General features: G+C 36.6%; 1 long non-coding RNA gene across 2 annotated transcripts in view; it reads left to right on the top strand.

Moving 5' to 3' along the window:
- The window catches only part of LOC139603163 (uncharacterized), a 210,528-nt gene that overhangs the window by 102,453 nt on the left and 83,825 nt on the right, over positions 1-24,250 (top strand). The window contains exon 3 of one of the 2 annotated variants that reach the window (XR_011683593.1): positions 5,260-5,427. The exons of the other annotated variant lie outside the window; for it this stretch is intronic. This is a non-coding gene — a long non-coding RNA (uncharacterized lncRNA). The remainder of the gene's footprint in view (positions 1-5,259; positions 5,428-24,250) is intronic. 2 annotated transcript variants of the gene reach the window in all.

Below are 24,250 nucleotides of genomic sequence, written 5' to 3'. Positions count from 1 at the left end.
GCAGTAAATAGTATTCTTTAAAGAACTTCTTCAGTGTTTTTTCTAAGTTGGTAGTATCAGCTCTCTGTAATAAATAAAGCTTCATCCTTCAAAACCCAGTGTAGCACTTACATGTTTACAAAGATTTCATAGGAGCTTTTGAGCTGTGCATTCACCATATTCTTGGTATTTGGAAGGTTTGTTCCAGATTTGGTCTTGATGGGATCTGTCTATCACTTGGTCTTTATGTTAATCTTGTTCATCCTTGAGAGGCAATACTTTATTCCCTTGTCTGTCACTCAGACTTTTCAGATTGGTTTAACTGTTTGTAGCTAACTTTTATTGTCAGTTTCCATTTTGTTTTGTGCTTTCAAACCTCAGTAAAAGTATTTTTAGTTGATTGTTCATTGTCTGACTTAAAAAAAGAAATAGAACTTTGAGAGTTGTAATGAGCATCCATGCAAAAACAGAGGCATTTTTACTTGAGAAACTTTGAGTGAGTAATATTACCTAAACAAAATTTATTTATTAAAAAACACCTCACATTTTATTACTATGATGCATAGCTGTAAGAAATGATCTTTAACCAGACACTGAAAATATTGAAAGCCCATGAGAATTTGATTGCTAATTCATTTGCTTTTGTCTACTTTGTGTTGACACAATGATCTCCTCTTATATCTTTTGTAAGAAATTTGATTTTTCTCATTGCTATGGATTAAAATTCATTTTTTTTATTACTGGAGCAATATCAAGTGTCAATTTTCATTACGTTGTCTTTCTCTGCTCAACATTTCAGTGAAAGAATATGATTTAGTCCAGCAAGCATTTACTGTGACACATAAACTTTTCTACTTTAGGTTACCCACTGTGTGGGTACAGGGGTGTGGGCAGTAATTGTCCTGGTTTCACTAGTTCTTCACCTATTCCCAATGAAGAGAGGAAGAGTCTTTCAGCAAATTGCTTTTCTGAGGCAGAAATCGGTAAACAAACATGATAACTATACTTTTGAGTATACCTGATAAGAATTTAGAGTGTCTAGAGATGCTTAATTTCTTAACAGGGAACAAATCATTAACATTCAAACTTAATGAGTAAAAGAGATTGTAATGATCTCTTTTTTCAGCAGGTACAAATGAGAGTAGTTGCTTTGTCTTCATTGGAGCTGAGTAAATAAATACCAGCTGAGAATTTGGGCCAAGAACAGCAATTTATCAGATGCAATTCTGTTTTACAAAGACAATAAATGCTTCTTTTTTTGCATGTAATTCATCTTCATGCATGATAGCTGATACACAAGTCTTCTGTGTATGCCTTAACTAGCAGTAACTGTAGAATGAATTTTATGTTTTCTTTTTCCCTTTTTCCAGTTTACATTTAGTATTTTAGCAGGTAGTAATTTATAATAGAGAAATAATGTCAGGAAGCCCACATGGATGCTTCTGACAAAACACAAACTTCAGATGAGAGCATAGGAGAGATGGAAGAAGGATTTGGACAAAAAAGAGGAATTGTATAAACGCTATCAGAGATGAGGTTAGGAAAGCCAAAGCCCTTCTGCAGGTAAATATGTCAAGCGACATGAAGGACAACAAAAAGAGATTTTACATGTGGCAGAAAACAAACCAAGGGAAAATGCAGACACATTTTTAAGTAAGTCAGGGGAGTTGAAGACAAAGGATGTGGAAATAACCAAATAACCAATAAACATATCAAGAGGGTGATTGGGAGTTGTCAGCCTGGATTTACACGAATTGTGTCTGACCAAAAAAGCAGAAATTGTCTCTGACTAACCTAATGACCTTCTACCACAAAATTACTTGTTGGGTGGACAAGAAGAGAACGGTGGATGCCATTTATCTTTACTTTAGTAAAGTGTCTCTCTCACAATATCCTATTGAAAAACTGATGGAGTACAGACAGTGAGGTAAAATGAAAACTGAGTGAAGGGTTTTATCACTGTTATGAAGTTCAGTTTAGAGGCCAGTCATGAACTAGTGGTGTTCCCCAGGGATCAATAGTGAGGCCACTACCATTTAACATCTTCATTAAGAATATAGATAAGAAGGTAAAGACCACCCTCTTATGAGATTTTATCTATTTGTATATGTGGTGGGGAGAGTAAGATGGAGATGATGTCTTCTCAGTGGTGCACAGTTGAAAGACGAGAGGCAATGGAGCACAAATGGAAACATGGGAAATTCCTTTTAGGCATAAGAAAAAGACTTTTTTTCACTATCAGGTGTCCAATCACTGGACCAAGTTGCCCAGAGATTTTGCTGAGTCTCCATCCTTGGAAATATGTGAAGACATTTTAACATGTTTTGACTACCCCTGCCTTGATCTGGGGGGGCTGGACTAGGCAACTTCCTAGGTACCCTCTAACTTCAATGATTCTGTGATGCTACAAGTTTACGGATAAATTCAGCAGGGTACATTACAGTAGATGCTCTTGTCCTTGTTCTGCAAGATACATTGATTTTTTCCTATGAAATCACTTGTTTTGCATTATAATGGTAACTTTTTTAGGTTCTTGCCCTGCCCTGAAAGATCATAAACATATTAAAATGCACTTATCAATAATCACTGTGATATTTAAAATAATTTTAAGATAAAGGTTTGGAAAATATATAAATGTGAATCAGCTTTCCCTGTAGACTAGCTTTTAATACCTTATTGGGTGATTCACTGTGGCTGAGCAAGTGCTCCTGAAACAAATTGTCAGCAATCCTTCTTTAATAACATGATGCCTTTAGATGATCTCTGATTCTGTTGTTTTGGTTTTTTTTTTTCCACCCCAAAAAAGGTAAATATCCGCATTACAAAAACATAGATGCAATTGTTTGTTTGTGGTTGGTATTTTTTTTCCCAAATTAAAATTTGACTTACAGTAAACATTTTGTTTAGTATGTTCAAACAGGGTTAGGAAGAAGCAGTTATACCCTAAAGCCAATCTGAAATAAGTAATATGGGGTTTTTTTATGGTTCTCCTAGACAGTGCTGAAATGTAGCTCGGTATTTTTAAAAATCAGTAACAAGAAAAAGATAAGAGAGAATGCTGGACATAATTTTCAAAACTATCTTGTCTTTTGTTTCCCTTCTGTTCTCCAGAGAATGGAGCGCTCTTCAGATGATTCTAGCTGAATCATCTTTGGAAGATATCCAGGGAAAATATATTGCCCTGAACATATATACTCACAAACCAAGTGAGGTAAAACTGCTACATGGCTCCATGTCCCAGGCCCAACCAGCAGTAACACTGAAAATGTATTCCCAGCAGGCACACAGGAAGAATACACATGTAGACCACATGTATGCATACATACAGGGCTGTGGTTAACTTCATGGATTGGACATGCTCCTAACTGGAAAGACACATATCCCTCCTTGCCCCTCAGGCTGCATCACATACCTGCCCAGCTGGTCCATTTTATTTCTTGCTAGAACTTCCACTTGCTGCAGTTCCTGGCTGCATGGGCTTGTGGGCCTCTGACACTGGTCCCATCCCCATGGCTGGCAATTGATCTCACTCCATTTCAGCTGGCATGTAGGCCAATCAACCTGTGTTCCCAGTCCAGATAGTGGCACCCAGTCCTTCCGTCGTTCCACTTGTTGGTGCTGTGTGCACACAGGTGCCTATGCCCCGGGAATCTCCAGTTTTTGGTGTTAAAAATTTCTCATTCTAGTCTCTTGAGTTGTTGACATTACAGATGCAGTTGCTGACATTACAGACCTCCAACCTGTGGTCTGCACAAGTACTGCACTCAGACCCTCCAGTACACACATGCACACAGGAAGAGAATTAGAAAGAAAGTCAATAAGAAGTGTGACCAGATTAAACTGTTCAAGTACAGGATGTGGCTAAAAATGTGAAGTGATCATACATTATTTATTTTCAAGCAACCAGTCCTTTTATCCCTTATCCCTCTATTTTCCACACACTTTTTCCTTCCCAAATTGCCTAAATCCATCACTTTCCCTGCCTTTTATTCCATCTCCTGTTATCCCATACTGTGTCCTGTGCAATCTCTGTATATGTCCCATTCACCCAGGAAGCATCACCTTTTCAGCTGGCAAGACCCTTCATGCCTGACCCTTGATTGGTTTCACACCTGCAAAATGGGGCTGAGGATTTTCTGGGACAACCATGAGAGGGGCCTGAACATGATATCCCCTTCTCTGTATCCATATTGGCTTCCTGCCTCCCACTGAGAATCTATGTGCCTCTCAGTTTCTGAAGATGGGCCTGATATAGGCTGATGGTTCCTCTGATGGACTTGAGAGCAGCCAGGGTAAGGATCCTTTTTAGGTGTGCAGATGGGCTTTTATTACCTAATCTAACATAATAGACTGCAATTTTTTGAGTATTGTACCTGGGCAAAAGCAGTTTATTTCTCCCTAGAAAGTCTCTAAAAATCCAGCAGTGATTTCTATAGGTATAGTCTGTATTTTATGAGTGTGCATTCAGAGTAATATAAGTGAGTTAAACAGTTATTTAATGATGTTAAATGTCTACCTGAGCTTCTTTTTATAATGGGCAAGACATGTCATTCTTGGGTGATATACTTTAATGGTCTCTATGCTAATATCTTCAATTGCCTTCCAGCCATTTCTGGGTAGGTAGCCAGAAGAAAACTCTGACTTTTGGTACTGTGTCAGCCAAATGAGGTACTTGGACGTCTGTTGTGGACAGGTAGCACCTGGATCCTGTATCTAATCTCTCTATTCTTTATGACTGAACAACCATGCAGTCTATTTGAACTGTTGAATTAATTATATTCCTTTTCCATTTGACCTTACCTAAGAAGATTCTGAGTTAAATTCATTTTGACAGGGTGCACTACTCCTATCTGTCTCTGTCAGACTGTCTTCTACCTAAACATCTCACAACTTTGCAGTCTGCTTACTTTTGCCTGTTGACTATTTCTCCTTGAGTAGATTAATGTTATTGTAGCCTACTGGACTCTAGAGAGATTAAGAAATGCTTCCTTGGTTTTTTTTAATAGTTCTTAGTGATGTTTGAAGAGATGGTGATACTACCAGCATGGAACTTTGAAACTCATGAGTCTTTGAACTCATGTTACATGTGTGGATTTCACAGCTTCAGGCCTAGCTTAGGTGATATTATTTGTTGTTCACTGTAAAGTGGATAATCATAGAACCATTAAAATTGGACAAGACCTCCAAGATCAATGAGTACAGCTTTCAACCAAGTACCACCACGTCCACTAAAACTATATTACAAAGTGCCACATCTATTTGTTTTTTGAACACTTCCAGGAAAGGGGACTCCACCACTCTCTTGGGAAGCCTGTTATGTACAACCTTCTCACAACTTGAGGCCATTTCCCCTTGCCTTATCAAGTCCTAACAAATGCTTATGTAAGTTAGAGAAAACAAAAGGAATATTTATGGAGATTTGACCCGTGAATCCTTCACATATTTGCAGTAAGTAATATGTTTCCTTCTTGGATACAATGAAAAGGACAGTTACCTTCTGGGTTAAGGACACATTTTTCTGTACAAATTTCTTATGAGATGAAAAGGTAAAATTGAACAAAACACAGTTAATCCTTTCTTTAATTGTTCATACTGTGGGTGCTTTGAGACTTTGATAAAGGTCTTACAAAAAGGTACATTTTGTGTCAAAATAAACAGCAGAATATTTTTTTTATTCCCTTCCTGATATAATATGCATCTTCAGGAAATGATTAGTTCAGTAGTGAGCAAGAGCGATATTTTCGGAGAAAATTACACCTAAAGAGTAAGCTATCCATCTTTTATGCTAAGGGGGGGAACAATCACGTCTGCTAAGTGAGTTGTAAAATGGGTGGTGCAAAAGTTTTGTCCAGTGGCTCTCTTCAGTGATGATCGTATTCTTATGTTTGTTGACACACTATATTATCTATTTTACTTGTAACTACAGTTTAAAAACCATGCTGCTGATGAAGCTGTTTCATACCTTAACTGCTAGGTATTAATTTTCACCTATTTCTGTTCTTTTTTCTTTTTGTTTTGTTTTGTTTAATTTTTTGTTGGGTTTTTTGGTTTTTTGTTTAGCAGTTTTCTCTAGAAAATCTTTTAGGTGTTCAAAACATCCTTAAAAGCCTGTTAGGAGACTTTAATATCTTGGGTGGAAAGATTAACAAACTGCAGGAACTCTTTGTGCAGTGAAATTTAAAATATTGAACATATTATAACTGTAACAGACAGCCAACAGGCTCTGCAGATACCGGAAAAAAATCTGCTTAGTGGCCTAGAGCAAAAAAAACTCAGTTAAACTTATTAGCATGTGAAGGAAAAAACACATTTCAACATTCAGTTACTTAAAGTTATTGCCTTTAAGAGGAATTGGAGAAAGTTTCCTTTCATGATGTACAATAAGGCTAATATTTTTCTCCACAACACAAATGCTTTTGCTAAAAAATATATATATGGATTATTAGATCTTCGTTTCCTCCTTTTTGCCTGAAGATACTGGCAAGGTCTTTGAAGGACAGAAACATTAACATCACATGACGGCACTGTCTGAGTCTCAGCCTCTAGAGAAAGGATGTAGATTCATATTTGCCAGGCAGTAAACACTGTCGTTTATGCAATACACAGGTTTAGTTTGAAATAATTGGTATGCTCCCTGCTGAGTTCCAAGATCTTTTGAATTCAGCAGAAAGGTATGTAGCTCATCTGAGTTCAGTATGTATTAATTTTCCCCAGTGTTATTTGTAGGAAACATAGAATCTAATTGTGGTTTCTGTTTGTGAGGTAATTGCCTTGAAGACAATGGTGGGAAACACAGCTACACTGAAGCATGAACAAAAGCAATGTGCAAAAGGAGAATTTGGTGCAAATTTTGGTGCAAAATTTTGTGCAAAAGGAGAAACAGCTTCATTCTTTGGCATCTCTGAACCTAGAACAACTGGCATCACTCTTGCCACAAAAATTCATGGGACTGCTTTATGATGCACAAGTCATGGTGACATTTCAGCAATCTACAGGCTTGAGGTGCATTCGGTTTGACGTGCATTGTTGAAATCAGTGGAAGCTTAAAAATTTATGTCTCAAATGAAATATTTGTGAGCAGGGCTTCAAAGCTATTGCAGCTGTGAGGTAGTTGGAAAGATGTTTTCCAACAGATATGATAGATGTATCCCAATAGATCACATTGCAAAATTGGTGTAACACTTGCTAAATAGTTACAGGAGCAGAAGTATATGCTTTGCAATGCTGCATAAGAGGAGTACTTTACAAATGCAATCAGTAGCAACTGTTTTTAGAGGGGAATAACTTTTGGAAATGCTTAATGAACTAGTAAAATTTCTTAAAGTTATAAACATTGCATTTCTCAGTCCAATGGGACTTTTCTGTTGAGGATATAAACTTGATTATAAGACATAATGCCTCAGACAGCACAAGCCCTGAGGCGCTAAGCGTTTTAAGGCAATGATACCAAAGTAGTTCTGAGAATAAAGGCAGTCTGAGACATAAAATAGGCTTGGTTTTTTTGGCTGCCTTTTGCTTCATTGAATTCATCTCCATTTTTGCAGAGTGATGGTAAAACCAGCATAAAGAACTATCAAATCAAAAAAATGAAATATAAATTGTTCCAAAAGATGAACGACAACATCCCAAACATATCTGAAAGCTACCACAATCTGGCAGTCTTAAAAGCAGAACCCTGACCTCCTTAAGAGATTGAATTGATGTGCACATTGTATTGATATGGTGGATCACTCACAAACGGTGAGTGATCAATTTGTCACTGCATACTGATTTTCATAAGCTGGTCTCTGTCTGTTGTATGAGAAATGCTTTTGTTTCCTCTTTAAATTCTGTGGCTACCCAGTTTGCTTTTTTCCTGGCAGAGTCTAGCACCTAGCAAACTTAATACAGAAGAAGCTGTAGGTAGGTGTCTACTGTGCTCTGCTGCAATGCTTTCTGAAGATATCAAAAAATTGTGAAAATTCTGGAATTTTTTTTTGGGCAACTTGTCTTGTTATATACCTATTGCTTTTCTAGAGAGAGTGGAGATAGTGTGAATGTATGTTGAACAAATTTTATTTAAACTAAAGTGAAAGGCCAGAAGGATCCATGTAGGAAATGAAAAAGTCCAAACTTCTGTAATTCCACAAATATTGCATTTTGGGGAATTCTTCAAATTGAGCCAATCTACCATAAGTTTGTGGTGCTCATATGATAAAGTGAGTATTTGAGTAGCAATGAAATCAATGTTGTATAACATCTGAAGAGATGCATGTATTGCCTAGGGAATTAGAGAACTCTGGAATAGGAGCATTTGCAGACTGAAAAATCAGGCCAGTTTTAAGCTTTAAAACTGATTTTTACAAAATTCTCTCACAAACAGTATACTTCTTGCTCATGGTCATTCTTACACAATATTGATCATCATTGCTATATATGAAACATGTAGTTTTTAAGATATATGTTCTAAATTGTCTTGAATATACAATTCTATATTTAATAATGACTGCAGTTCTTGTTGGTCCTTACTTTCAGAGACCTGAATGATCAGGCTTGAGAGTTCTTTGATGAGACAAGTTGGAAGTGAAATAGGCTTGCCTCTTTTATCTGTCCTATGCCAGATGTTTTTATGCTATTGCTCCTCCTGAGAAGGGGAGTCTGCTCACCTGCTTGTTTGGTTTGCTTCTGTCCTGCCAATTGTTCTTCCAGGGTGTTCAGCTGGACTTCTGGCACTTTTAACTCCCCCTGTTTATATGGTTTTTTCCTGACAATTTTTATTACTTGAGTGCCTCCTACCTGCAACTGCATCTACCTGCCTTTGCCTTCTTTGCTTGCATACTTTACTAAAATTTTATCTGGAAATGTAATCACAGTGTTGCAAAATGCATGCATGTATTTGGGTTTAAGCCACATTTATATTAATCATGTCCTGATTGATTATTCATAATTAATAGATGATGAAGTCTTGAACAATGTATGAATCAAATACAGTTTTTCAAATAGCAGAAATAAAAGTTTTCTTTAATTGAAGAATATTTGAACACTGTTTTTTCAACTATACTAGATATTAACTTTTACCATCTTATCTGTAGGTCTTAGGATGATAGAAGTGTTCAGTATAAAAATCCCATGGACACTGTTTCAAAATATCAAGAGTATTTCCTTAAAGTAATTAAGACAGAAGATTTATATTACTCGTAAAATGGCTCAGTTCTAGTTTGCTTACATTTCTGAAGGCAATTTATTAACATTACAAATGTCTGTGTAGTTTTCCTAATGCAAACATTATCTCATAACATTTTCCAAGTAGTGTTGAGAATAGCCATTTACCCAGTTAAGAGTGTTGCACTTCAGATGCTCACAGGTAGTACATAAATAAATAAATAAATAAATATCTAATTCTATGCACTTGAAACGTCTTCAACAATATCTGCATGTGATATCAACCTTTCAATTGTATAAATGCATTCCTGAAATTTTGCCTTGGTTGGTTTGGTAATTTAATTGTTTCTCCCAGCAGAAATAAGGACCACAGTGCCTTTGTCTTATTTGTCTTTGTTCTAAGTGATATGTGTCTGTAGATATCCTCACACATTTGTACTAGACATTTTGGAGGCTGGAATTGTATGATAAATTGCAGAATCATCCAAGACAATTACTTTAACACCTCCTGAGTAAGCAGCTATTCCTTCTCTGTCATTGTTTTTCAGTTAGAAACTCTTTGTTGGCACAAACAGTTCAAAGCAGAAATTAGATTTCTTAGGAGGGCTTTTATACAGATACAGAGCAGTCACTGTCTTTTTCTTTACATTGATCTCTAAGCTTTGTCACCATTTTATTCTAGGTTTATTTTAATACTTTGAAATTGTTTGTCTTATTGTGATGAAGGACTGGTTTTGTTGCAGTACTGTGGGCTACCTGGCAGATTGCTTTAGTTGTTCCAGCATTTAGAAATATTGAGGAGTAATAATAAGATAAAAGGTTAGAGAAAATTCTGTTTAGCAAATTAAATCTTATTACTTCCTCAGCATAAATCGCCAGGTATGTAAAAATTATTTTTTGAGTCTAAAATAAAAGACAAATATTATTACCCTGTAGCGTAGAAAATTAGGCAAAAGAAAACATTCATATTAAAGATATTTGCCATCAGCTGATGCTCTCTGAAAAACACTGAGCTAGCACCTCAATGCCATCCTTGGGTGCAACTGCATCAGCTTCCATAGATCTGTCTGCAAGTTCTGTGTGTGTTTTGCACCATGGTACAGAAAACAAGACATACAATGCAGCTGCTCCCTCACTTTTGCCTCAGGGCCTTTACTGCTTCTTACAAAGGTTTCACATGGAGATATGGAATTGAGGGCAATTGTTCGGTACAGAATGAGTATTTCAAACAAGCTATTGCTTGGTGTCTGTTTCAGAAGACGTTTAATGGCAGATGAAGAGCTAATATTTCAGTTTCTTAAGAAAAAAAAGCCAATCTTAGCTTTTAGAGAGTCCATACTTAGGATTAATTTTAGCTATTGGTATAGTTAGTGTGAGTATAGTGTTGGTTTTTCATCATAGCTTTTTTTTCTGGAAACTTCCATACATACTCTTAACTCCTGCCAATTTATTACCTCTAAGACACAGAAAAATCCACTTCCATGTTTCAAAATCCCAGCAGATTTTTCATATCATTTAAGTGCTGATTTTGGCTTTAGAAATCAAACATTTTTATGCCTTGTCTGATTATATTTTTTAAAAGCTGAGTTTCAAAACTATAGTGAAAAACACATCATGTTTAGTTCAATTCAAGGGCTAACAAAATCAGGAAAACAGCTAAGAATCTCAGATACATGATTTGCTTTATATACTATGTGGAAATTACATGGTCAAACCTCTCAGACCAAAGATTTTTTTTGTTAGGTTACAGCAATGAACTGTTGCAAATGGATTGAATATTGGTGAATTGTATCAACTGATATATTTTTAAATTTCTGTCTCATATGCCATGGAACATGCTGCCTTTTACCTCATGATGACAAAGCTTTTGTTTTTGGAGACTGGTCTGCTAAAGCTTTTGCTAAAGGTGATGATATAATGTCTGTAATACTGAGAATTGTTTGTGAGTTCACTTTGAGAAGATTTTGTGAATCTGGTGGGTTGCACTTTGTCAGAGGTTGTCCTATTCACTGTGAATTTCTGAGCTGAATAATAGTTGCTGAACCCAAGTCTAAAGAGACACTTTTTCTCGACTCTGATTGCAGATGGCATTATTGAGGTAGCCACATCCAGAACAACTGACAGAGTAAAGAATCAGTCCCTTTAGAGCTGTCATTGCATGCAATAAATTTGTTTTACAGTACAATACCTTTTGTAATGCTTTGTCCCCTTCTTGCTGGAGCCAGAAGCCTTTTAGCATGTTGTCTGCATAGAATAACAGAGAGATCCTACTAGATCATAGCAACACTGAAAAAAACAGAAAGTAAAATGGTTCTATGACCATTTTTTATGAAACCTTGAAAAATGAATAGTAGTTTCATTCCCTGGTACACATTTGACTCTTCCTCAGTTTCCACGACCATGAACTGAAGAGTATCATGATTGTTCTTGGCCTTCAGTAATTTCCTAAACATCAACTGACCCTGCTTATATCAACATTCTTTCCCTTTCCATTTTTTGTTTCACCAGTGTGTCCTTTTTTAAGGTTTTTGTACAGTAATAAAGCAGTTTGGAGTAGATATACCACTTCTAATTATTTGGGTGGAAATACAACTTGATTTGGTAGTCCCTTTCCAAGCAGAAGCTTCTGTTTGCTCAACAGTGTTAAATCATAGGAGAAAGCTTCCATTTGAATTGTAGATTGCCTAAGAACTGCAAAACTAAATTAATAAAGAGATGCAAACAGTGACTCAAGATCATAGCAGCACTGAAAAACAGAAAGTAAAAGCAGAGTAAAAAGATAGATTTATAGTCTGAAACAATAAACCATCATGATTCTTGTTTCTCATGGAATGACCCATTCTAGTACTCTTACCTCCAACAGTATTTGTTTAATATAAATTCTGGAGAAGCTATTTAGTGAAGTGAAAGGAAAATGAAAATGTGTGAATTCTGCAGTTTCCAGAGAACTTCCTCTCTGAATTGACCATGATATTTAAAAAGAACAATTTATAAAATAGGGGTTTACTGAAAAAACTATTATGATTTGCGTACACCTCTACCTTTTTAGAGTTCCTTTTTTTTCCATCCACCTACTTATATTAAAAAACTTGACTTTGTTAAAGATTGTTGTTTGTTTCCCTGTTTTTCAATGAAGCAAGTTTAATTAAACAAAGATTAGATGTTTTTTATGGATTCTTCCCTAGTAGATTTTGCTTTCTTTTGATATTTTTCTCATATAACTTGATTCTCAAGCTGTGACATATGCCTGTGAATCTTCTCAGGACTAATTTGAATGAAAAAATAGAAAACAACTTCTAGCTTGAGGGTTAAATTATTGTAAGCAGAATAACTTTGCTTTAATTGTATTCAGCATGGTTTTGTAGTTTTACAGCTTGACCAAAATTGAGTTACAATAGACAAGGCTCATAATGCATTTGAAACAAAATGGTTTTGCTGTTCAAAATGTTAAAATAAAAAAGACACAGCATAATTAATACTAAGAATTCTCTGTGGTAATGTTATCCAATCAAATGCATAAACAAGTTTCTAGTTAAACAAGCAAGTTATTTTATTGCAGTCAAGTATTTGCTACCCCTCTGGTTTCATCTGGCAAGCTTCAGTGGAAAATGAGATTGTTTTTGTATCTTTTCTTCTTTCATATAGAAAGAACTTTTCAGACATTTCATATATTCCTAGCTGGATTTTTCTCCCACCAGAGAACAGGCAGTGTAGTCAGAAATGTATGAACCTGTTTGATCAAGTTTGGAAGCATAATAGGACTCATGCATTCAGCATGCAGCAATAAGGTTTTTCCAGGTTCACTTTGGGAAGTATTTACCCTAACAATGTATTCAGGCAGGTTCCCAGGCCTGTGTTTGGCCCCCATGACAAGGGAGCATTTTGCAAGTGCCGGAGTCCCCTGCTTCTAACAAAACAGAGCTTACAGCAGTGGTGGGCCTGCTTTTCCAAGAACACTTCAAGGCTGGAATATGCTCCTAATCTGACTCTAATTTCTCTATAGCTATCTTGATACAGCACTCTGCAGAGTGCCAGCATGCTAGTCTCATAGTTCCAGAGAACCAGAGATTGTGGACTTCATTTTAAGGCACTCTGAGAGAAAGGTAAAATTTTTCCGTAGTTAAAATCAGTTGGCTTTTTTCTGGCACTTAAAGCAAGTTTTAAGGCTATGACAATGCTAAAGGCCTCTGGAAACGGACAAAGTCTTTTCCAGTATAATCCGTTGCCTATTAATCTTAGGCATATAAAAGGAGGTATTCTACTTATTTTTTTGACTCTTTCCATTCTATTTTGCACTAGAACAGGTCAGTTGGCATTCAGAAGCAGATACATCCTCCATGCTTAGCTAGATCCTGAGCAAAAATTTTAGGAAGTATTTGAGTAGGTCCTAGTGATGGAACCATGGCTTGGAGATAACACTGTCTGTTCTGGTATCATTTACTGATGTATAAATAGAGCATAAAAGAATTTCATCAAGAGTTTCTTTAACTTTTATAAAAAGTATTCTTTCATACAAAAGATAATAGATATTATTTCAGGACCAGGAGGTTATTTTCCTTTTCTTCCATGGTGTGGGTTAAGAACTGAAAATTATGTGAAATTATGTTTTACTCATAGTTGGTATTTAATTCCCAATCTATAGCAAATATGAATTAGAACTTATTTATACTTTAAAACAGAATTTTTTTTTTAAGAAAGCTCATTCACGGTTTCTTGAAGAAAAGGAGGTCCTTAGACCTTGATTATATAGCTATATAATTTTAAGTATCCTGTAAAAAGACAATGGACAGAGGTAGCTAGTATATTTTGAAATTAATGGCTTCTTGTGGGAATTTTTGATTTTGTTTCATTAGTGCATTTCATTGGAACATCACTGCATATGAAAAAAAATTATTAGTATTATTATTAATGCATTTGATGCACTTATGTATCAATAAGACAATGTTAGAAGCAAGGCATGATCTCATCAAATTTAACAAGACTGTAAATCTCTGAATTGTCTTATTATCAAGGTTAGCAACACTACATATGGAGAAAAAAAACTGTCCCTTTATCTTCAAATTACACCAAATTATATCAGTTTGTTCTGTACTAAAAACACATGTGACCCATGCATAAAGCTGCAGGCTAGGATTTTAGAAGAGCCTAAGGGAACATATTGCTGAAACCTACCAATTTTCAGTGAGAGTTGGAATGCACTTCATATTTCTATCTTTGTATAAGTTTTTGTTCCTACATTTGATGTATCTAAATTAAAATACAGTCTGAGATGGTTCTGTTACTAACTTGAAGGTAATTTTTTTCACTGAGACAAACCAACAAAAAAAATGTCTGACCTATGTTTTTTGGAAGCAACACCTTTGTGTGTTGTTTTCTTGTCTATTTCATTTATGGACTAACAAAACTATCAAAGGAGTGGAGCCCAGAAATAGCAATGCATTCCACTTTACACTAAAGAAATTACCCTTTCAGATGCACTACTGTCACTTACAAAATAAGTGGACTGTGTGTACTTTCTATGGAATGTGCCATTTGGCCTTACTGATTGCCACTGGAAGTGTTCATTAATCTACCTGCCTGACATCATCCTTTTCATGAAATAGGTCTCTAGTTTTGTTGCTTTTGCTAATGCTTATTCTTTTTGCTTATTCCTTTCCTTTTCCTAATTGTGCTTTCAATTTTATGGTGATGATGGACGTTGTATGCATGTGTGTATAGTGCTCTGTCTGATAGAGGGTTGCTACTTTGCCACACGAATGACAGGCTCTTGTCTTTTTTTGACTGGGAATCTGTTGCAGTCATCAGTGCAACAGCCTCTAAATGCATCAATGAATGAATCAGAAATTCAGTGATCTAAGCTGGAAATAATTTGATCTGGGAAAATTTCAGGGAATATGCAGATACCTGCTTCATCTTGCAGATTATGTGGTCTAATAGGCAGTTATGAACATGGATAACTTTATAGATGTGCCTAGTTTATTTTAAAAAGACTGTCTATCTGAATAAATAACTCTTGCATGGAAGAATTTGCAGAATAAGGCATTTGATTAACATATTGTAAAATTTCCTGAGTTGGATGGAACCCACAGGGATCATCAAGTCCAACTCCTGGCTGTGCACAGGATACTCCAAATGTTGCATCTTGTGCCTGAGAGCATTGCGCAAATACTTCTTGAACTCTGGCAGTCTTGGTGCTGTGACCACTTCCCTAGGGAGCCCATTCCAGTGCCCAAGCACCCTCTCGGTGAAAAACCTTTCTCTAAAATCCAACTTAAAGTTGCGTCCCCTGACGCAACTCCTGGCCATTCCCTTGGATCCTGTCACTGGTCACCACAGAGAAGAGATCAATGTCTCCCCATCCTCTTCCACCCTTGAGGACATTGTAGACTGAAGTGAGGTCTCCCCTCAGTCTTCTCCAGGCTGAACAGACCAAGTGCCCTCAGCTACTCCTCACATGGCTTCCCCTTAAGACCCTTCACCACTTTTGTAGCCCTCCTTAGGATATTTTCTCAAAGCTTTATATTCTTCTAATATTGTAGTGCCCAAAAATGCACAAAGTACAGAGCAGAGCAGGACAACTCCCTCCCTTGCCTGGCTGGCATTGCCGTGCCTGATGGCCCCAGGACACTCCTGGCTGCCAGGGATCTACTGGCTCATGTTCAACTTCACCAGGACTCCCACATCCCTTTTTGTGGGCTGCTCTCCAGACTCTCTGTCTGTACAGACACCTGTGTTTGTCCTGTCCCAGGTGTAGAATCAATCATTTTCCCTTGTTAAACTTCACATGGTTGGTGATTGCCCATCTCTAATTTGTCAAGGTCTCTCTGCAGTGCAGCTCTGCCTTTGAGTCAGCAGGTCCCCCCAGTTTAGTATCATTGGCATATTTACTTAGTATGACTTCTAATCCTTCATCCAAGTAATTTATGAAAATGTTAAAGTGAACTGGTCATAAAATTTATCCCTTCCGAACCCCACTAGTGACTGGTCACCAGCCATGTTTATCCAGCTGTCTGCTGGATACATTTTATCTAGAAGACCATGGTGAGGGACGGTATCAAAGGCTTTACTGAAATTCAAAAGGATTCCATCAATTGGCTTCCCTTGATCAACTAGGTGGGTAGCTGTCATGAAATTAAATTGGGTTTATTGATCAGGACTTTCTCCTCATGAACCTATCCTAGATGTGACCAATGTGTGTGTTGTCTTTATTTACATGTTTTTTAATAACTCACTGAATAGTCTTATCTATAATTTAACAAGGCACTGAAGTGACACTGACAGGTCTATAGTTTCCAGGGTCATTCCTCTTACACTTCTTGAAAATCAGGACCATGTTAGTCAGCTGGAACCTCTCCAGATTCCCAAGACTGTTCAAAAATTATTGAGAGAGGTATTGGGATGAGATCAACCATCTATTTGAGTATTCTTGGATGAATTCTACAAGCCTTCCTAGACTCATAGGGGTCCAGCTGGACCAGGAAATCCTGCACAAGTTCAGAGTTATCATTTTAAGAGTTACAGCTCAGAGTTCTGAGGAACTCCTGCAGGCGAAGAAAGCATTAAATATTGCTGCCTTGTCTAGGTTTTTGTTTGTGAGGCAACATGGATTTTTCAATATGTTGGACTGTTTGCAATGTTTAGCTGTTTAGAAACCACCACCATTGTATACAGTTTGCCATTTAAGCCTCAGATTTATTTTTATTAGAAATGTAATAATTTAATAAGAATGTGATATTCTGTTAGCATTGATTTATCATCCTTTCTCACTCTTTCATTCTATTACTTTGTGTAAACTCTGTAACAGACAAAATCATTGTTGTGCATTTGTTTCTGTAATAGCATAGGACAAATCATTAGCTGTTTCAATAGAATGCTTGACAGGTTTTAATACACCCAGTAATTCTGTCCAAGTGGAATATTATTTGCTGTATGCATGCAAGGTGTTAACTCGAAGAAAACAGCTCAGAAGTTATACTATACTATATTATAATGAAAAATAAATATAATATAGTTAAAAATGCTTGGAAATTGAAAAAATGTGTGAGTTCATAAAAGGAAAATATAGTGAAAAAATGCTACCCTTACTGTTATGAGAAATGAAAGTACGAAAATATATTAAAAAGGAAAAAGGAATTTTACTATTTTTGTTTTAATGCAGGTTTAAATTAATCTATTTGAATGTAATTTTTATGTGAGAGTTTGTGTTCATTTGGGGTTAGGCTTCTCCAGCATTTATTCATACCATTTATTCAGGTCAAATACCAGTTGTAGCTATCTTGTACCTCTGAACCTGCTGAGGCCCAGATGTAGGGCACAGTGTGTAATAAAGGTTTTAGATTAGAGACACAAGTTAAAGCATTCATGCAAGGAGCAAGTTGCTGTGCAGTTCATTCCTTTGAATAGATGATTTTGGGTTTATCCCTGGTTTGATGATTACTCCCTTGAAATACAGATGATTTTCAAAAATAGGGAGTTTGAAAGCATCACATCCTGTACAGAGAAAGATAGTTTGAGTCTGAAATGCTGGCTACATAGGAAGTGCAAGCATTGTGGTCTAAATCCTATTCAAGTTGCATTACTTAATTTTTCAAAGCAGAATCTTTCAGTTCTTGAGTGATCCTACCATGATTTATTAATAATTTAGGCTAGCTATTTTTTTTTCTGTGAAACAGACATGTTATGAAGTTCTTACTAGAGAATAAATTGTTTGCTTTACAGAGGAAAAATACTCCAAATGAAGCATTCTTAAATGTGTTCAGTACTGTTATGATTAATGTTATTTCCATTTTTTATTCTTAAAACAGTTCCCTTGTCCCTTAAACTTCTTTCCCAACTATCAGCAAAGCTTCTTTTTTTTGTCCTTTATTGATCCATGGAAGATTATTCATGATTTGGTCTTCTTCTACTTGCCTTGTTTTCTCTGACACTTGTGCTGGCATAATTTGCTCATGATCCTGATCTCTCTTTTAGCACCTAGTAAATGTTTGTAGCATTTCCCATGGTATCCCTGGAAGTACTGATGAATAAGGATTTTATGATTTACAGGCAGACAGAAAGGAAGTATTTACATGTATGCATTTGACTACCACAGTAGCTTGTGTGATATCAGTTGTGACCTATAGAAGAGAAGGAGCACAATTCATGATTCATCATTTGTCTGTAGTGTGAGGAGCAGATTCTGCTAGTAAGGGTGACATCTTCACACTTATGGCTGCCCTCTCTGGTCCAGAATGGTGTTTCAGCTGGTGCCAGTCCTCCAGCAGGTCAGTTGCAATGAGTCACATGCTTAAAATCAGAACACAAATACATTTGATGCCAATTGGATATGCAAATAGATCTTTCCCTTACTGAAGTTCCTCTTTATTTAAATGAAAGCTTGATCTGAGGCATTATGCTCACAAAGTGAATACTTGCATAAAGAGAATTGAGGATATAGCTTTAGTACATTCAACATACATCATTAAGATATATTCTTGCTGAAATTTAAGAGTCTAAAATATCAGTTGGCAGAGGAACACTCTGTAAAGTCATTTGCCCTTTTATAGAAATAAAAATGGCTTAAATATATTTCTGGTCTTAAGTTACAGCCTTTCTAGAATTCACATTGCAAAACATATAAATCTATATTCTTTTAGTGGTTTAAAAGCATCAGTTGATATGAACTTTTATATGTCAAGAATATTCAGCATGAGCAGACTACTCAGTTTTCATGTAAAATTTTGCAACAGGAGTCGGCTGCTCAAATGAAGTTTCCTGTGCTCACTTTGTGAGGCAACTCTTGTCTTTGCTTTGATGAGTAAAAGAGCTGTAAGTTTTCCTCTTGAGGTACGTTATTTTTAATGCAGGGACTACATCAAATGCAACTCCTTCAGTTTCACCATTCCTTTGGAAAACAGAGTGAGGACTTACATTCTTACAAATTGTAATCATGTTTATTTAGTTGTCTGCTTTTCTAAGTGAATTTTCAGTATTCCCCAACCAGATTTTAAATCTATGAAATCTTTGCTTCATACATTTTTAAATATTTTCTGTATCACACAATTGACACGTAACATTGTGCAATACATGATAATGATTAACTCTAAAAGAAGTCATCATAATATGGATAGTTTATTCTCTGTACCTGAAACTTGGGGAAAAACCCTCAACTGATTGTCTTTAAAAATAACAAATAATCCCATGTAATGAAAACAGTCTAACAGTGTCAGTTAGATGGTTGCTTACTTCAAGCCAGAGACAGCAACTTGGCTTTGTCCTCTTCAGGATTTTTTTCTTCAGACATGAGGAAAATGCTTATATAGTGCAGCTCCTCCTAATTTGTGATTCTTTGACCTTACATTGCGTAGAGCTATTATTTTTTTCCAAATGCAATTTTCATCCCCAAGTATGGGTGGCTTCTAAAACACAGAGTAAAGGCTATGGCATATCCTGCAGCATCAAATTGTTCCTTTTAGTTAAATGTGCACTTAGGGCAAGAACAGACAGAACACTAAAAATATATTTGGACTTAGACATTTCTTTCATGGTTTTTAGTTGCATCCTTTAGGTCAGCCAAAATTCCAGAATTTTTTTGACTCTTGCCTGTGAAAGCAAGTTACTGTGTAAGCTAGTGTAGCCTGAATGTAAAAAAAAATGAGAGAGCAAAAAACATTGAAAATGGCATTCTTCAAAGTGTTGTGGGATATTTTGATGGGGTTGGTTGGTTGGTTGGTTGGTTGTGGAAGGAGACAAAAAGGCTTTGGAAACATTTTGAAAAGGCCTTTTGGCTAACATCTAGATGGCTGTCAGGAGATGTCAGAAAAATTTTCATCTGTGGTCTTAGGCTAGAATTAATTTCACTTAGCCTGGAGCACTAAACTGAGCTTGAAATATTCCCTGAGAATATTCCACAGCTGATTCATAGAGCTTCATGCCTTTGCAGACTGATTTACGGTACTTGCACTCCAGCTCACCAGGGGAGAAATATTTCTTTTTCCTCAGATTATATGAGATGGTAATGATGACACACTGATTAATTTGGTTGCTTCCATTCAAAGCTATGAGTTATGAAAGCCTCCATCATGTGACCCCCTTCTGGCTGCAATGAGGGTTGAAGCTTTTTTGTGTACCTCAGTCACTTCCACCCATAATGAATGATAGAAACAGAAGAGAGGAGCTTGTTATTTTTTTTTTTTTACATTTGAGGAGGTCAGGACACAATGGATAATATTCAGGTAGTAACAGAAGTTTCTGACTACTTTTTATAAAGTTGGTTTGTTATTTTAAGAAGTAACTGCTGTTTGTTTTCCCTAGTCTCATGATTTTCATTATGCTAAATCATAATGATTTCAGTGGCTTCAATCTGCTCCTTAGTCAAATAACATTAAAAAGATTTAAAAATCCAAAGATTTTTTTTCAGAAGCAACACACAAACTACACCGCTATTGTTGCCATCACAGTCATTGTGGTACAGATCCAGAAAAAACAGAAGTAAATCTGTGCAATCACCAAAGCTAATATTGTTGTCTCATGTAAACAGTAAGACACGTGTCTGGCAAAATGTCTTTTGAAGTCTAAAGAAATCTCATGTGAAGGAATCTGCTTCCAAATAGTTTTTCTTACTCATGGTATTGGAATGTTTATTTTGATCAGTCTCTCACTTCATAATTTCGAAATATATTTTTAGAGACGTGATTTTTTTATTAAAAAGTAAGATTATTTTCAAGATAATTTTAGTCTTTATGTCATTTAGGCCTAGGTTTTTACTTTGGTATGGAAAAGTTCTAATTCTATTAAGCTGCTCTTGCTTAAAAGCCTACCTAAATGACTATATCACTTGGAGAAGTTCTGTCTATAAAAATAGGAAAACTCCAAATGTTGTATTTCTCCATTACAAATCTGCAACAGATGCAATGTTTTTCCGGTAAGTATTTTCTTTTCTTTTTCCTTTTGCCAGCTAAGAAAATAACCAAATAACAAAGTCTTAGGAGACATAATTCCAAAGTTTAAATATTTTGTGGTGCTTCTAATTGAAATACAATTGATGGTTCATCCCACTAGCCTGAGACATTAGCTAATTCATCATGACTAATACGTGTATAGCAGCACTGACTTTATTCCCTTGGTGTGATTAGCTCAGTTGATATTAATAACCTCCACAAATGCACCAAAATATATTTATTTTCTGTAGAATAATGACAGAAGACAGTAAATTTACCTATAGGAAGGTAAACATTTGTCTTCCTATGATTTTGACTATTCTGGTTATTGATACAAACACTAATTTATAGATGCTTCATTTTCTGACTTTGGGAGCTGTGTTAGTGCCGGAGCACCTTTTTTTGCCAAGATCATTTAATCTCTCATTGGCAGAGATGCATCTGAAGCCTCCAGATGCAGGAGCAGGGAGGTCATCCTTCCCCTGTGCTTGGCACTGGTGAGGTCACACCTCAAGTGCTGTGTCCAGTTCTGGGCTCCTCAGTTTGGGAAGGACGTTGAGAGTCTTGAGCACATCCAGAGGAGGCAATGAGGCTGGTGAGGGGCTTGGAACACAAACCCTGTGAGGAACGACTGAGGGAGCTGGGGGTGTTTAGCCTGGACAAAAGGAGACTCAGGGGTGGCCTTATCACTCTCTACAGCTTCCTGAAAGGTGGCTGTAGTGAGGTGGGGGTTGGTCTCTTTCTCCATGCACCAACTGACAGAACGAGAGGACACAGTCTTAAACTGTGCCAAGGGGAATATAGATTGGATATCAGGAAGAAGTTTTTTACAAAAAGAGTGATAAAGTTCTGGAATGGTCTGGAACGTGGTGGAGTCACCATCTCTGGATGTGTTTAAGAAAAACTGGATGTGGCACACAGTGCCATGTTTTAGTTGAAGTGTTGGGGCATGGGTTGGACTTGATGATCTTTAAGGTCTCTTCCAACCTAGCCATTCTGTGAATTCTGTGTATTCTTTGATGTTCTCCATTGGGAGCTCCTCCATGGTGTAACAGGCTGTGGTAGATTTGATTTGATTACTTTCAATGATTTCTTATTGTTTCTCCCTTATTAGAACTTTTCCAATTTAACAACCAGTCAAGAATAATTGATTTCCTCATCTGTTTTGAAGCACCGCATTCATATATGTCTTCAAATTAGTCGCTGCTTTGTTTGCACTTCCATTATGTGAATGGCCCACATTTAAAGACTATTAAAGGCAGATTATTTTTCCAAGGATTTTCAGTTCTAAAATACATATGTTCCTGGGAAACTAAGGCAGATGAAGAGCAAGCATTAGGCAGTGAAGAACAGATGAAACAGTAGACATTGAAGATAGTTCCTGTCACAAACAAAAAGACTTTTTAGATCTCAAGATGACAAGAAACACACTTCATAGCTTTTGATCTCTTACTGTTACAGAATCAGTGCACTGTGAACTTATGAATAGTCTAGTTAAAATTAGTAGAAGACTGAGAGATATGTCTCTTTTATCATGAAAAGTCAGAGTTTCCAATGCCTGAAAATTTAGAAGCAGACTGAGAAATATTTCAGTGATTGCCTGGGCAATGCTGTTGATATCTTGAATTTTCAGTTTCCTTTTTTTTTTTTTAAATCTTATCATAGCTTTTCCATTTTTTGCATTTTCAGGGGTGGCATGGTATCCATCTAAACAGAGCTAAAAAGTAAGAATTAACAATAAAAATCCTCTATATCACTATATCATAAAGGTCTCTGTGTTACCATGTAGGGAGTCTGTCAGATTAAATATATATATATTTATTTATATTTAATTATGTGCCTCAACATGACTGAATTCAGTCATAACTAATTCAATCAGTCAGTCAGAAAGAAGCTTCACTCTACACGCATTGTAACTGTTAGTGCAGCTCTGGCCTGGACTGTTGCATCTCTCTGGTGGACTCATTAGGTTGGGCTTAAGGCAGAGTTCATGTGTTTACTCAGCTTTTGAGCCAACAGTGGAGCTCTTCCAGATGTTGATGGACTGGAGAGGTTAATTGTCTCTTGGACTGGCATCTGGCCTCGAGCTGCTGAGTGGTTCAGTTTGGCAAATTGTTGCTAGGGGTGAACCTACATTAGCAATTCAGCTGTGCCAGGGAATGTCCGGCTGAATGTCTTCACTTAACTGGGCCTTAGTTTTCATCCCAGAATCATTTGTGAGTGCTTGAACTGTGCTTGTTTGGTGGGTTTTTTTTGTGTTTTGTTTTGTTTTGGTTTGGGATGGTTTGGTTTGGTTTGGTTTTTTTTGTGAATCTGAAGCAAAAGAGACATTACTGGAATAAAACTGGTGAATTTCAACTGACACAAAGAGTCATTTTATTGCATTCTGGAGCTAGTCTAAAGTACCATTCCTGGTCTTCTTCATCCTCCCACCCCCATATCTGTGCAGTACCGGTTTTAAATCCTCAGCAACAATTGCTTCTCTGCCACGTGTGGCTCTGTTGCACTACACTACTTTGTAATGTAGACACAGTCAAAAAAAGTGATGATCTGAGTTGCTTTACGGCTTAGTTGCCAAACATTGTGTAGGTACTGACAAGGCTTGATAACAGGGGAAAGAAGAGACCTTGGGAGAAGGCATTGTCAATTATTTAGTGGTAGGTCCCAATTTTGCACCTAGACTCCTTGGCAAGATCTGCACTTGCTGTGATAGGGACCCAGAAGAGCACTGGAACCAGTACCCTAATTTTAGGATGGAAATTGTAAAGTCTGCCTTTTTGTTATCAGTGGTTCAACCATTACTTTTACTTGGGTTTGTATAATTCATGAAATACAGAGGATACCTGACAGCATTGCTGATGGAAGTTTCCAAGATAAATTTGGTCCTAAATGTTTTTTCGGGGGAAAATGTCAACATGTGAGTGGGCTTCTTCTGTTTTCTCTCACAATGCAAAGACAATTACAATTCCAAAGACAGTGTAATTTTTTAGTTTTTATTGTCTAGAAAGAGTGAAACTCTGTGAGAAGAGTAATGATAGACTTTCTGGCTGAAGCCAATACCTAACAGAAACATACTTGCTGAACAGAAACACAGCATTTTACTGCATACTTAGACTGCTGAAAGAGATGTATGCTTACCTGTGGGCTCTGTTCCAGAGCCAGAACATTTGGATAAATCAAGTTAGCCACAGAATTTTTCTTGTTCTTATGTT

The sequence above is a fragment of the Agelaius tricolor genome, unplaced genomic scaffold, assembly GCF_023055355.1.
Source record: "Agelaius tricolor isolate 1412-34295 unplaced genomic scaffold, bAgeTri1.0.p SCAF_2, whole genome shotgun sequence".
Classification (NCBI taxonomy): Eukaryota; Metazoa; Chordata; class Aves; order Passeriformes; family Icteridae; genus Agelaius; species Agelaius tricolor.
The sequence above is the reverse complement of the archived record's forward strand: the minus strand, read 5'-3'. Positions and strand labels throughout refer to the sequence as shown.